We start from the raw sequence: 14,299 nt of genomic DNA on the forward strand, positions 1-14,299 counted from the left end.
TGCATTTTGCTTTTCCCATAGGCCTGCTTTGTCTGTTTTTTATTTTTATTCCTTTCTTATTTTTTTTATTCCTTTTCTTTTTTTATTGTGACCGCCTCTCCATGTCGTGGCGGCCATTTCCTGGTACTAGTTGTAGCCTCTGTGTTTTTGCCATAGGCCTCCAAGCTTGTGGCCTACTCTGCCAGTAGGCCCAAGGGTACTACTAGAGTCCTCATCATGGGTGCATGAAAGTTGTTCAACTGATTTTGGGGTGTTTAAGTTGTAAGTGTAACATCATAGGTCATGGATGGCTTTGCATTGATTAGCAAAATGTGTTTTTGGTGTTGAATTGCAGGTTTTGGGTGTGTGTTGAATAATATGGCTTTTTCTGCGGACTAGGTAACCCTAGAATTCAGCTCGCGTAGTTTTGGTAACTTTGCACAGTGCTACAACGCGACCGTACAGTTTTTGTCTTCTTCGCGCGCCCAATGTGCGTGCTCGGGAACGCGATAACGACGTTTTGTACAGTTCGCGCTGCCGAACACGCCGAATTTGCTTTCTCGCGAGCAATATCTCCAGAGTTGGCTAAAACCTCCCCGAAAATGTAGATGCTGTTCATTTTGCTAAAGAAACTCCTCAGGTTGTTATTTGCTTGTAGTTTTTGGAGCAGGGACCACTTACTGTTTCTGTCCTCTTTGTACTTTGTTGTTTGAGGGTGGCCTGACCATGTGGGCGGCTTGGCGGCCATTTTGTCAAGCCAAGCATTGTCCTTTTGCCATAGGAATGTATTGTCTGTCTTCTCTTTCTTTTCATGTTTTTGGGGGTGGCCACCAGGCCATGTGGGGGCGGCCATTTTGTGTGACCTTCCATCGTGGTTTCGTTTTTTTGCCGCAGGCCTACAAACTTGTGTGATTTTCTCTGCCAGTAGGCCTAGAGTCCCAGAGATAGTCAGCGGGATGCTTGATGTAGCGTTGTCCATTTTGTCTGTTGAATTTAACATCATTTGATTTAGGGCATGGGTGGCAATGCATTGAATTTTCAAATGTGGTGTTTGGGGTGTAGTTAACTGTTTGGGTGAAAACTCTAAATGCCTTTGTTGTTTGTGTTGTTGTGTTACTTTCAAAACTTGTAGCCATGGGGATTTTCTTTTTTGCATTAACCTGTGATGCAGGCATCCTCCTTTTTCTGGCCATATAGGGAGGGATATAGGCCTGCTTGAGTTTATTGTTTTCTGGCCTTTACCCATGTACCTGTGATGAGAGTGCCCATGTGGAGCTGTGGTGGTAGTAGTAGTGTGCTGTTTTGTTTTTGACAAATTGGCCTGTGTCTTGCCATTGTTCCTGTTGGCTTACTACTGTTCACATCCCCATTGCTATCTGCTGCAGGTCACTGATGCTGCATCCATACGAAATGATGCACAATTAAGGATAATCAAGTTGCATTTCCACTACATTTGCATTTTAGTTCTTTGCTATTCTTACTCTTACTGGTTGTACTAATACTTCTAGTAGTAATTAAAATTAAAGCTAAAAAAAATCCACATTTGACTGATGTTGTTCTGCCTTCTTTGCTTGCAGGTGCACAAAAGACTGAAGAGGAGGTGTCTGTCATCATTCATCGCCTGTTCTACTGCCAGACAGACGTCCTTCTGTACTACGTCACGTGTGGTGTGACTAACCTGACCGGACATCATTCTCAGCATCTTGTGCAACTGAGTGCTGCTGCTGACATCTGTAGAAGATGGGCCCAAAGAAAGCAGGTACCAGGTCCTCCAAGACCAAGAAAGTTGCTGAGAAGAAGGAAGAATAGAAGAAGGAAGTGACACTTAAGTCTGGTGTTGACCCGAAAACCTTTTTTGGGCCAAACAAAAGTACGCCTGCAGCAGCAGTGACCGGGGTACAAGCTGGGGCCAGCACCTCCGCATCAGTGGGCCCAAGCCACCAACCCAGGCCCAAGCAGATGAGTGGGGAAGAGGTAGCCAGCCTAATGGTGGAAAGCAGTGATACTGAGCCTGAGCTGAACTTATCGCTATCTCAAAGTAGTACACATTCCACGCAAGCAGAAAAGTGGTGAACAACAACCAGCACCAGCAATAGTGGATGTTCAACCTGAGCCACCGCCCGCAATAATAGTTGTTCAACAACCACCGCCCGCAATAGTAGATGCTCAACGAGAAGAACAACCACAACCACCGCCAGCAATAGTAGGTGTTCCACAACCACCGCCCGCAATAGTAGATGTTCAACGAAAACAACAACCACAACCACCGCCTGCAATAGTTGTTGTTCAAGAACCACCACCGGCAATAGTAGTTGTTGTTCCTCCCAAAGTCGGGGCAGTTCAGGAAATTGAGCCTGATGCAGAGCAAGAAGAGTCAGCACCTCATGCAGGAGATCTATTGTTTTCCCAATCCCCACCAAGGAAAAGGAGGGTTAGTCCATCGAGTTCTTCGCCAAGCATCCCTTCTGATGATCTTGATCTCAATTGGGAGCCACAACAATCTGAGCATGAGAGGGAGAGACATCCCAAGAAGACCAGGCATGGGAAAAGGAAGGTTCCAGGAAGCCTACCACTTATGGAGTGCGATGTTGAGCAGCCGGATAATGATGGTGATGATGAGTCAGACCCAGTCATCACAAGCATTACTCCTGGCCCTGAGGACATGGAGACCAACATTTTAACCCTAGCAAGAATGGCTGCGACTAGGGATGTAGCACGCATACCACCAACACAGGCCACACCAAAACTACCTCCAGCTTCCATTTTTACATTTGCACAGGTCCGGCAGCGTCCTACATCCAGCACACGTTCCACCTCAGCAGAAGTAGGTAGTGGTACTACTGCGCAGCCACATAGTGAAATTCACCACACAACCTCCAGTTCATCCGGCATTGGAAGTGGCACCTCTAGCAGGAGACAAAAGTTAAGCTCCCCAGTGTGGGACTTCTTTACAGTTAGCGAAAAGGAGGAAAACATTGCTATATGCTCCATTTGTCATTCCTCTGTTAGTCGTGGTAAGCTTGGTACAAACTATGGTACCGGAGGCCAAATGACCCATATGAAAAAACACCACCCAATCAAGTGGGAGGACCACCTACGTAACATAAAAGCAGGAACCATTAATGTTGGTGGGGGAGCAGTAGAAGGTCCACAGGTCAAACAGGAAGAAGAGGGAGACATCCTATCTGGTAGTGGTACACTAGGTACCCCTGTCCGACTCCCCAGCACTGCAGTGGTAGATCCCACATCCTCCGCATCAGCAACATCTCTGTGGCACCAGAGTAAGAGTAACCCGGAGACACCAAGGAGTACGGGTGCGAAGTCTGCGACGCAAATTACAGCATCGGGCACATCAGAAAGAAATACCAAGCAGCGTACCATTGTTAGCATGTTTAGGCAGGAGGGAAAGTACGAGCGCAACCACCCAATAGCACGTTTGTACAATGCTAAGCTTGCTAAAATGTTAGCTCTGGACCTTCTCCCTTTTTCTTTTGTTGAAGGGGTGGGTTTCCTGGAATTTGTGACAACCCTCTGCCCAAAATGGAATGTTCCCAGCTGCTACTATTTTGCCAGAGTTGCTGTTCCAGCACTACACCACGACGTGCTGGAATTGCTTGGAAAAGCCTTGCAGTAGAGTGCTGTGCATAGTATCCACCTGACAACAGACATGTGGACCAGTAGCCAAGCCACTGATTACATGTGCATCACTGCACACTGGATCTCTTTTACAGGTGTTAGAGACAAGATATCTACAGGCATTGACACTACTGAGATTTTTAATGATACTCGTAAACATGCTACTGTAGCCATGTTTGCTATGGAGACATCGCATACTGCTGCAAACATTTTGGATGAGTTCAACAGCAAGGTCTTTGAATGGCTGCGACCAAGAGGCCTCGATATTGGTTTTGTTGCCACCGACAATGGCAGTAATGTAGTTAAGGCCATGGAAGATGGTGGCTATTTTAGGGTCCCGTGTTTGGCACGCTGCATTAACATTGTGGTTCAAGACTTTCTGAAAAATGAAAGCAAAGTCAGCAGCTTACTGACCATTTGCAGAAGAATCTGCACGCATTTCAATCATTCTTTTAAAGCCCGGAAGCAGCTGAGGGTCATTCAACGTGAGTATAAAATGCCAGTCAAAGCACTCATCCAGGAGGTACCAACACGTTGAAACTCTACTTATTACATGCTTGATCGGCTGTTTGAGCAGTACATACCACTTAATGCTTATGTCATGACAAGAAGATCAGGGGATCCAACTGGTGTTATTAAAGCCATGACAGTTGAGATGTCGCAATGGGACCTCATTAAATGCCTGACTGAGATGCTACTTCCTTTTGAGGTCTTCACACGTGCAGTCAGCAGGGAGGACTGTACTATGAGCCAAGCTATCCCATTGTTGTATGTTGAAAGGATGAACGTAGGCACTTCTTGATTTTCATTCCTTTATTCAAGTACTATGGTACAGCGACACCGAACACAACAGCAACCTCCAACCCTCCTCCTTCAGCAACTGCCTTCCCTACTCCCTACATTCTCTCCAAGCATGCATTCCACACATTCCACACGTGCACACACAGACACGTGCTAACACACACACGAGACAGACCACGCGCACAACACAACACATACGACCAATACCACACACCCTCCTCCTCAACAGCTTACAAGACACTAACCAAAAAAATGACCCTAACTTAAAATCAGTAAACCGGACAGGCAACTTCCTTGTTCTATTACCACGGCGTAAAGTCTCACCATCAACACCAATATTGGTACAAGTAGGACTTGGTACAATAACATCACTAACACCACTCCTACTCCTGATTACATAACGGCCAGATGTGTCACATCTGGTACTACAACTACTCGTACTTCCAGTTGACGTCACATCCTTCATTAGTCCAAAATCATCACCTAACATATATCCACTACCCACTCCTTCATCAACACCGGATCGTGTACTTACCCCGCCATCCCTCTCATTGCAAAGACTCAATTGGCGAAAATTCCACCTCTTACCGTCCTCCAACTCTACTGCACTACCAAACACCTTCATTACTCTTAGGGGTTTAGACCATACACTTTCACCCTTCAGCACAATTCTAGGATTCTTTACCCGAACCATTTGACCTATCTTAACCAATGGCCAACTACATTTACTTCCATGATACTGCTGACTGCGATCTTGATACTTTTTGACCTCAGACCTAATCTCTTTATCTATATCGTTGTTATTGCACCGCACTTTATCATTCCTTTTCCTCAACCACCAAGGAACTAACCCAGTAAATGGTTTCCTACCTCTCAAAACCTCAAAAGGTGTTTTCCCTGTAGCAGAATGCGGGGTGACACGGTATGCAGTCAATCTTTCTTGTAAAGCCTTCCTCCAGGGTAACCCTGCACTCAATGCTAATTCAATCACTTCCTTGACCACCCTATTAAAGCGCTCAACTTGACCATTACTTTCGGGATGATATAGTGATGATTTGATGTGCTTGATGCCCATCACCACTAAAAATTCTTCCATTTTTTGTGACACAAACTGAGGCCCATTATCTGAAACCAGGACTTCCGGGACTCCTTCCCTTGAAAACACATCTTCTAAAAACTCAATGACCACATCCGTAGTCATCCCATTTACCATTCTTACCTCAGGCCATTTCGAATAATAATCGACTAATACAATGGCATAACAATCCTTTGCTGACAAAGCTGAAAATGGACCCATAAAATCAATAGCAACTTTTTGCCATGGATACTCAGGTAGCTCCACCATAGTTAAAGGAACACTCAACGGCTTTGCCACCTTATCGCTGGTACAACAAACTTTGCAGTTCCTCACTAAACGATCCACCATAGAATCAACTCCTGGCCACCAAAACCACTCTTTAATTCTCCTTTTTGTACTGGACATACCACCGTGCCCCATGTGACTCTTCTCAACAATGTCCTCTCTTAAACTAAATGGAGGCACAATTCTGTCTCCTCTTAAAACAATATCATTAACAACACATGGTTCCTCTTTGACTTTCCAAAATGCAGCACATTCACCCCGTAAGCTAGACTCTCTTGGCCAACCATTAATTATAAATTGTTTAATCTCTTTCAAAACAATATCCTTGTCCATCTCGCACATCCATGACGCCTCAGATACTATGTTATTGACATCCTTTGCATCAATCAAAAATACATCCTTGATGGTAAAAGCTATTTCACAATCACTATTAATTTCAGATCTTGTCGAATCTACATTGGGTAGTCTTGAAAGACCATCCGCAACCACGTTATCCTTACCAGGAATATATTCTATGTCAAAACTGAACATTTGCAACTTTGAAGCCAAGCGAGCTAACCTAGGAGTTAAATTCTTCCCACCTTCAGGTCTCAAAATATTTACCAAGGGTTTATGATCAGTACAAATTTTGAATTTTCTCCCCCACACGTACATCCTAAATCTCTCAGCAGCCCATGAAGCAGCCAACAGCTCCTTCTCTATCACAGAATAATTGCGTTCTGATTTTGTCAGCGTGCGTGAAGCATACGCAACTACCCACTTCTCTGATTTAACATGCTGAGAGAACACAGCACCAATGCCATACCCAGACGCATCCACAGACAATATACATTCAGCAGTTAGCAAGAAGGGTTTTAAACATGGTGTAGTGATGATTTCTTTCTTCATCTTTTCAAAACACATTTTTTGTTGCTCACCCCATGTAAATGCTACACCTCTTTTTAACAATGACCTTAATGGTTCAACTTTAGAGGCATAATTTTCAATAAAACGTGAGTAAAATTCTGTTAACCCTAAGAATGACATTAATTGTTCCTTATTTGTAGGCTCAGGAACAGCTAGAATTGCATCCACATGGCCAGTTTTTGGTCGAATACCATCCTTGGATATAACATGTCCTAAATACTCCACTTCAGGTTTTCCAAAGACACACTTTTCATTTTTGATAGTTAATCCACTACTTCTCAATGCTTCTAAAACAGCATATAAACTTTCATCATGACATTCCTTATTCCTTCCATATATTAAAATGTCGTCCTGGAATACTTTTGCATTTTTAATGCCTTGCAAAATTCTGTACATCTCTCTTTGAAACACTGCCGACGCGCTGGCAAGGCCAAAGGGCATACGTTTATATCTAAACATTCCCTCTGTGGTAATGAATGCAGTATAATGCTTAGAATCTTCATCTAAAACAATTTGGTGATACGCGCTTGTCAAGTCTATCTTGGAAAACCAAGAGGACCCACCAACAGAAGATGTAAGTTCTTGTAAATTTGGAAGAGGAAATGTATCGACCCAAATGGCGTCATTTAGACACCTTAAATCGACACACAAGCGCAAATCGCCATTGGATTTAAGGGAAATCACCACTGGCGAAACCCAGTCTGAACTCTCAACTGGTTCAACAATTCCATTCTTGCACAATTTATTTAGTATTTCACCCAATTTCTCTCTATAACTAATAGGTACGTTCCTAAGTTTTTGTCTCACGGGACATGCACCTTCTCTTAAAATGATTTTATGTTTGAATCCAATCATCTTGCCGATGTCATTAGAAAATACGTCAGGAAATTTTTCCTTAAGAAATGAATAGTTGTTCATTTCACAACAATCATTCTGAATAGAATAAACAGGAAAATCTAAACTAGGATCAATTTTCATACCCAAGTCAGTTATGTGTGGCCATCCTAAAATGGTTGCACCTTTGTTAGCCACATATATTTTACCTTGACACGAATTATGTCCAAAACTAATCTTGGCTAAAATAAACCCTTCTAAAGGTATTTTATGTCCAGTATAACTTCCAGGGTGTACATCCGATCCTAATGATGATCTGTTGGGCCAAAGCGATTTAAATAGATCCATGCCCATAATGGTATACCATGCACAAGAGTCTACCATTACTTTAACTTCTAGACCGTCAATGTTGACGATGCATGATGGTAATTTTTTAACTTTGCTCGTCCCCTTAACTGACTCATCATGTACACTGCAAACTTCACCTACTACATGAAAAATATCATCTTGACCATCTTCCTGAATGCAATTAATGTCATTTTGATCATCTTCTTGGACACAATTAACCTTAGCCTTAAAATTGTGACATACTCTAGTGAAATGTCCTTTTTTTTTACAGTTGGTACATATTTTATCAAGAGCAGGACACCACTTATAGTTAGCTAAATGGTTGGTAGATCCGCACCTATAACATGCAAACTTCTTTTGTTCATTGCTTTTCTCGTAACTTTTCTCATTACTTTTCTTGTTAGAATAATTACTAAACGACCTATTCTCGTTCTTGAACTTGGATTTGTCACCCTTATTTATCACATTAACTGAACTAGATGCAGAATCATTTTTCTCATTTCTAACTTCACGAATACATTGGTCCGAAATGTCCACACCTCTAGCTACTTCAATGGCATTTTTTAACGAAGTGCTACCTGATGACCATAATTTTTCTTGAATTTTTTTAGATTTAGTTTTCATAAGAATTTGGTCGCGTAAAACCTGGTCATATGTCATACTTTCAAACTCACACGTAACAGCTAAACCCCTTAAAGCTGAAATATACTGATCAATCGACTCATCCACTTTTTGAGCCCTCGAATAGAACTTGAATCTTTCCATAACAACGTTAATTTTCCTCCCAAACCTCTCCTGCATTTGTTAAACAGCACATTGATAAACACCCATGTCGCCAGCATTCTCAATTTTAGGTAAATTTTTGAATTCCCTTAAACCTACTGCACCAAGTCTATGTTTAAGTAAAGACACTTTCCTTTCTTGTGAACATTCTTCTTCATCTAAAACCTCAACATAAGCTTCAAACATATCGACCCATAAGTCCCATGCAATAGGAGGTTCACCAGATTCTGCTAAAAAAAATGGCGGTGGGTGAATTGAAGACATTTAAAATGCGTAAAGAAAATACAAATGCAAAAAAAATATTTTTTCCGATGAGTATAATTCTTGCACAAAAAGTTCACCAAAGTTCCGGTTATATCATTAGTTGTAGTTCAAATTGGGCAAAATGTTCACCAAAGTTTAATTTGAATCCTCCCAGAGAAAACGACTTGTAAGTCCAAATAATGCAGTATTCTAGAATTCACCATTAAATTCACTGGTCAAGAAGGATAAATAAAAATAAGCGCTTACTTAATGTATTAAGCGCTGGATAGAAAAAGGCTCCTTAATGCAAACGATGTGAAAATAATAAAATGTTCGGCGCTCGGCACTTGTTGTTTAGCGCTAACTCGTTGCTAGGATACAGAATTAAAGATGGCCGCCACGTTGCATTATAGTGCGTAATGATGCATCGACGCTAATGACACACACTACGGAAGCTCGCAGGCATGTCTTCCGCGTCATCCAGTTGCGAGGAACAATGAGAACGTGGAATATGAAGCATTCATGCTCAATCTACTCACGAACGGAAACAGCTGCTTGGAAGATGCGAGGCTGCTCGAAAGATGCAAGATGTAACGGCAAGGATCAAGCGCCGTGAAGGCAAGTATTCCAATCGAAACTTTACCACTCAAGTTCTGCCGATAGGAAATTCAAAAGAGCACCATACATCCAAGGCTCTGAATAACGGCAAAAATTCACAGGAATAGTAAATCCATTGTGGCGCAAAAAAAATTAGAAGAAGGAAAAAAAAATTCTTTTCACGAGAAAATTGTGCTCAGTGCCGCTGCTGAATCTCGCTCATCGCCATATGTTGAAAGGATGAACGTAGGCACTTCTTGATTCTCATTCCTTTATTCAAGTAGTATGGTACAGCGACACCGAACACAACAGCAACCTCCAACCCTCCTCCTTCAGCAACTGCCTTCCCTACTCCCTACATTCTCTCCAAGCATGCATTCCACACATTCTACACGTGCACACACAGACACGCGCTAACACACACACGAGACAGACCACGCGCACAACACAACATTGTACATGCTGGAGCAAGAGCTGAACGAGGTGTCTGAAACATACGAAGGTGTTGAAGGAAAACTTGAAGCATGTAATTTGGCGAAGTCCTTAGCCGGCCGCTTATCTCAGAATACAAGGATTCAAAATAAGATTTTGTCGCATCAACATTACATTACTGCCACAATTTTGGATCCACGGTACAAATTATTTGTGAACAGTAATTCCTTTTTCAGAAGGGGATGTTTCCAAGTATAAAACTGTAATAGCCAAGGAAGCCACTGATTTAGAAAACAAACGGCTCTCAATTAGAGGCCTGCCAGTGCCAGCCCAGGACAGTGCAACTACTACTGAGCATCCTACAGAGTCAAGTTCTTCTTCACAGCATGCGAGCAGTGCGTTTGCTTCCCAGCAGTCACCAACACAAACAATAACAACAACCGCACCAACAGGATCTGATTCATCAGACACAAGCAAAAAAATAGCTGCTTGGTTTCTACAGAAAGGGATGGGTAAGTCCGTTGCCGTCGCAAAGCAAAAAGAGGACGAGCAAACCCGAGCACCAATGAACATTGAGCGGTTGGGCCAGGCCTAACTGGATGACACAACAGAGGTGTTCATGGAGCAAAGCCCATTGGTGTATTGGTATAGGACAAGAAGCCAATGGCCACTGCTCAGCAGGCTGGCGATAAAGTATCTAGCTTGCCCTGTTGCAAGTGTCTCTTCTGAGCGTGTTTTCAGTGCTGCTGGTGCCATTGTGACTGTGAGAAGGACCAGTCTCTTGCCCAAAAGCGTGGAGAGGTTAACCATGATCAAAATGAATCAACACTTGATACCACCATACTACAAAGTACGTGAATCAGAGCTGGAAGAGGAGAGCGAGTCGGAAGAAATAATTAGTGGGTTACAGGACCTACTTCTGTCTGAAGAACCACCAGGGTTTGAGGACGAGCTCCTCTTCCCTGACAACTAGGCTTTGAAATTGTTACATTCTCCCTTCCTTTATTTCTCCCTTCATTATTTGTGTGTATCTGTCTTTCTGACTCAAACTTCAAAACCAACACCATCTTCCTTTCTCTTTTAATTACCTATTGGAGTTGCACATCTGAGCATTTACTGTGCACTCCACTCATCAGGGTCCTGCTCCATCTTCCTGACTCACCCTAAATACATTTCCATCTTGCCAATGTACATTGGATGGAGATGGACAATAGTGCAATAATGTAGCCTCTAACAGTCCCTCCATAACAAGTGAAACGTACGTGACTATAGCTATCTTCTGTTTTGTTTCCAATCTGAAATGCATCACTGTCTTTGTAAGGCTACACCTCTGTCTGCAGGCATACACAACTCTTCAATGTCAGAACTTGAGCAGGGCTCCAAAATTAAAGTAAACTCGTCATCACTTTCAGAAGACTCTGCTGCATCTGTGATCTGACAGCCACAAACAAGAGAAAGACAGGTATATGAAATGAATGATGCCATACATTGCATTGGCTGCTTGCTGACTCAGAGCAAATGTGCATGAAGTAGAAATATACTAGTAGTTTAATATAATAACAAAGTACTTGTGTCTCAAGTGATGGTCAATGTTTCCATGTTGTTTAATAATATGTATCCAATTGTACTCCTAATACTGCAGGTGCAGTCTGACTCTGTACTTAATCGTAGTCACTCACAGATTGAGTTGCTTTTGGTGGTCTGTTGGAGAACACGTACACGTGCCACACCGGATGATGAATGATGATGACCACCATACCATCTTTGCAGTTTGCACGCTGTCAGTCAGTTTGATCAGAGATGATTGATGGAATATGTTCAGGAAGTGGAATACAAGGTAAACGCACAACCAATCAACAAGAACCACAGCAGACCTAGGGTGGAATAGAATAGTGGTATGATTGACTGCCATTGGCGCATTGATTTAATCACTTGTTTTGAAAAATGCTAGGTTGATGTATATGCCTTTTGTCTGAAACTGTGAAAAATGTAGGTAAATGGAGTTTGGGCCACAGACTCACGGCCCGGTGTTGTGGTGTGGCCATGTAACTGTTCTGTGCTGGCTCCTATCTTGTTGTTCTTTTCGATGAATGCTGTGCAACTAGAAGAGTAGAGTTAATCAATGTATCCAAGCAGCCTCAGTCTGAAAATCTTCTCGCTCACGAGTCTTGGCTTTTTTGCATTACACCGTAATTTATTTTTATGTTTTCATTCAGTTAACTTATTTTGTAATACCCCATTTCTTCTTTCATCAACACTTACAGGCCGGCCTTTCACCCAGCGCTATTATACGTGGAGCAACAACTCACACTTACCTTACCAATCCATCCTCCTCATCATCATCCAGCCAGAGGCGCCCAAGAATGATATAATCAGTCACAGTGTCCATGGAAGGGAGGAAAAAGATGAATGACGAGATACAACTAAAAATTTGGCCCTGTATAACATAATACATTAACTTTAGTATCATTTTTGTAATTTTCTTTGATTCCTTTTTCCTCTTCATTTATTTCACGCTTGTGTTTGGTAATTGATTGTTCAATTAAACTATCTCTTAATTTTCTTTGCTAGCTTTCAGCCCGCTACATCAGGTATTACGGTTTCTCAAAGGGCATACAGCCTAGGCAAAAGTCATATTCATATGATGTATAAGAAATACTTCCTTTGAATTGTGTAGTTGTAGTTAAGTAAGTACCACTTATTATTAACCATCAAGTTAATAATAAACCGTCATCATGCATTTATTTCGTTTTTCTTACTTGACTTTACATTTATTGGGTAGTAGTGGATCATCAATCATCGTCTTCATTGTTTTGCTTTTGTTGTCTCCATGCGTACTGTTTTTCTTTGTCAAACCTTTCCCCAAACCCCCGTTCCCATCCATTCATCAAACCCTAACCCTCTTCCCCCGGGCTGTGTGGTTTTATATTGAGGTGTGATGTTACTACATTAAATCTACGCCAACAATTGATCACACGCTTGCTGGGGCAGATGTGGTGAAAGCAACACTAATGAAATCAAATGTCAACGAGGCAGTGCGAGGATCCTCTTCTGCTTGCCCACCCAAGCTCACTGTATGTACTAGTGTACAAGGCAATTCATTTCCCAAAGTGACCCAACAAATACATCTAAATAATTGGTGGCATTGTTTGAATTTAATTTGACAGCATTTAAGTTTACGAATTGGATTGTGTTTTACTGACTCCTTCAACACAACTACATTTATCTTCTTGTACTTGGCAGACCCCGACAACATTGATTTCTTTCAGTTTAGCACTAGCAGTTGCAATATTGTTTGTATTTTTTTGGGTCAGTCTTATGTACTGTATTTTTCAACTTCTCCCACATTCTGTCTCAAGCAAATGACTGTCTCTTTGTTTTTGTTTTCCAATGTTAGTGCCAGTGTCTACTAGTCTACTACTACCATCACACAACCACGGCATATTCTCCGTTGTCTTGGGAAACCATGCAGCCCTGCTTGCAGTGCCAAACTTAATCATCATCCATCATAGGTAAGAAGAGAAGTTTGCTAGGAGGTATAATGGAGGAGAGACTGGTAGTACAAATAGGACAAATATAACTCAGTGAGGGGTACCGCATCTATCTGTTGGCATGATGTTGTTACATGTGGTCAATTAATAAATTATTTCAATCAAACACTGGCCGCTGCCCTGCATGTAGAGCAAACCTTGTGACGTACAACAGTAACCCCACCACAAAACAACTTCATATGTGTACGTTGAAAATAAATAACATTTATTGCTGTACATAAAAAAATATCCTCCTAGTCCTCTCCTATCTCTCCCCTATCCCCACCATAACCCCAACCAATGTCCAAGTCCAAAGAATGTCCCACAAAAATAACCCCAACACCCAATTCCCACCCACCAACAAAAGTATTAAAAAAGGGGCAAATGAACAGGGTCCATCACAATCGGCGGGCTTTAAGGTGTTTGTCCACCAATATCTTCACACGCTCCTATAATTGATCCTCCAACTTTGACACCCGGAGGAGAATCTTTTGCCGAAATGCACGGCACCTACATTTGCAATTGCATCCATGATGTGGGGGGGCGGCAGATGATGTTAAATGCCGGCGTGAGCGGCTGCCTGACCACGGCGCCGTACTCCTGCAGGTGGGGCCTGGCTGGGGCTTGGGGCATTGGTAGAGGCAGCAGCTGCTGCCTCTTCCTCCTCCTTCTCGGCCTCAGCCACCAGCCGGCGGTACTCCTCCACAATGGCCTGCAGTTTTCTTTGCCGGGCCCTGGCTGCCAACTCCTTCCTTGATGGTTTTTGTTGGGAAGGAGTATGAGTATCTATAAAAAAAGAAACAGATTTGTAACTGAAACTCTGTTCCAAATTAATTCAACACATAGT

This window comes from Lissotriton helveticus, chromosome 9 (genome assembly GCF_964261635.1).
Source record: "Lissotriton helveticus chromosome 9, aLisHel1.1, whole genome shotgun sequence".
NCBI lineage: Eukaryota > Metazoa > Chordata > Amphibia > Caudata > Salamandridae > Lissotriton > Lissotriton helveticus.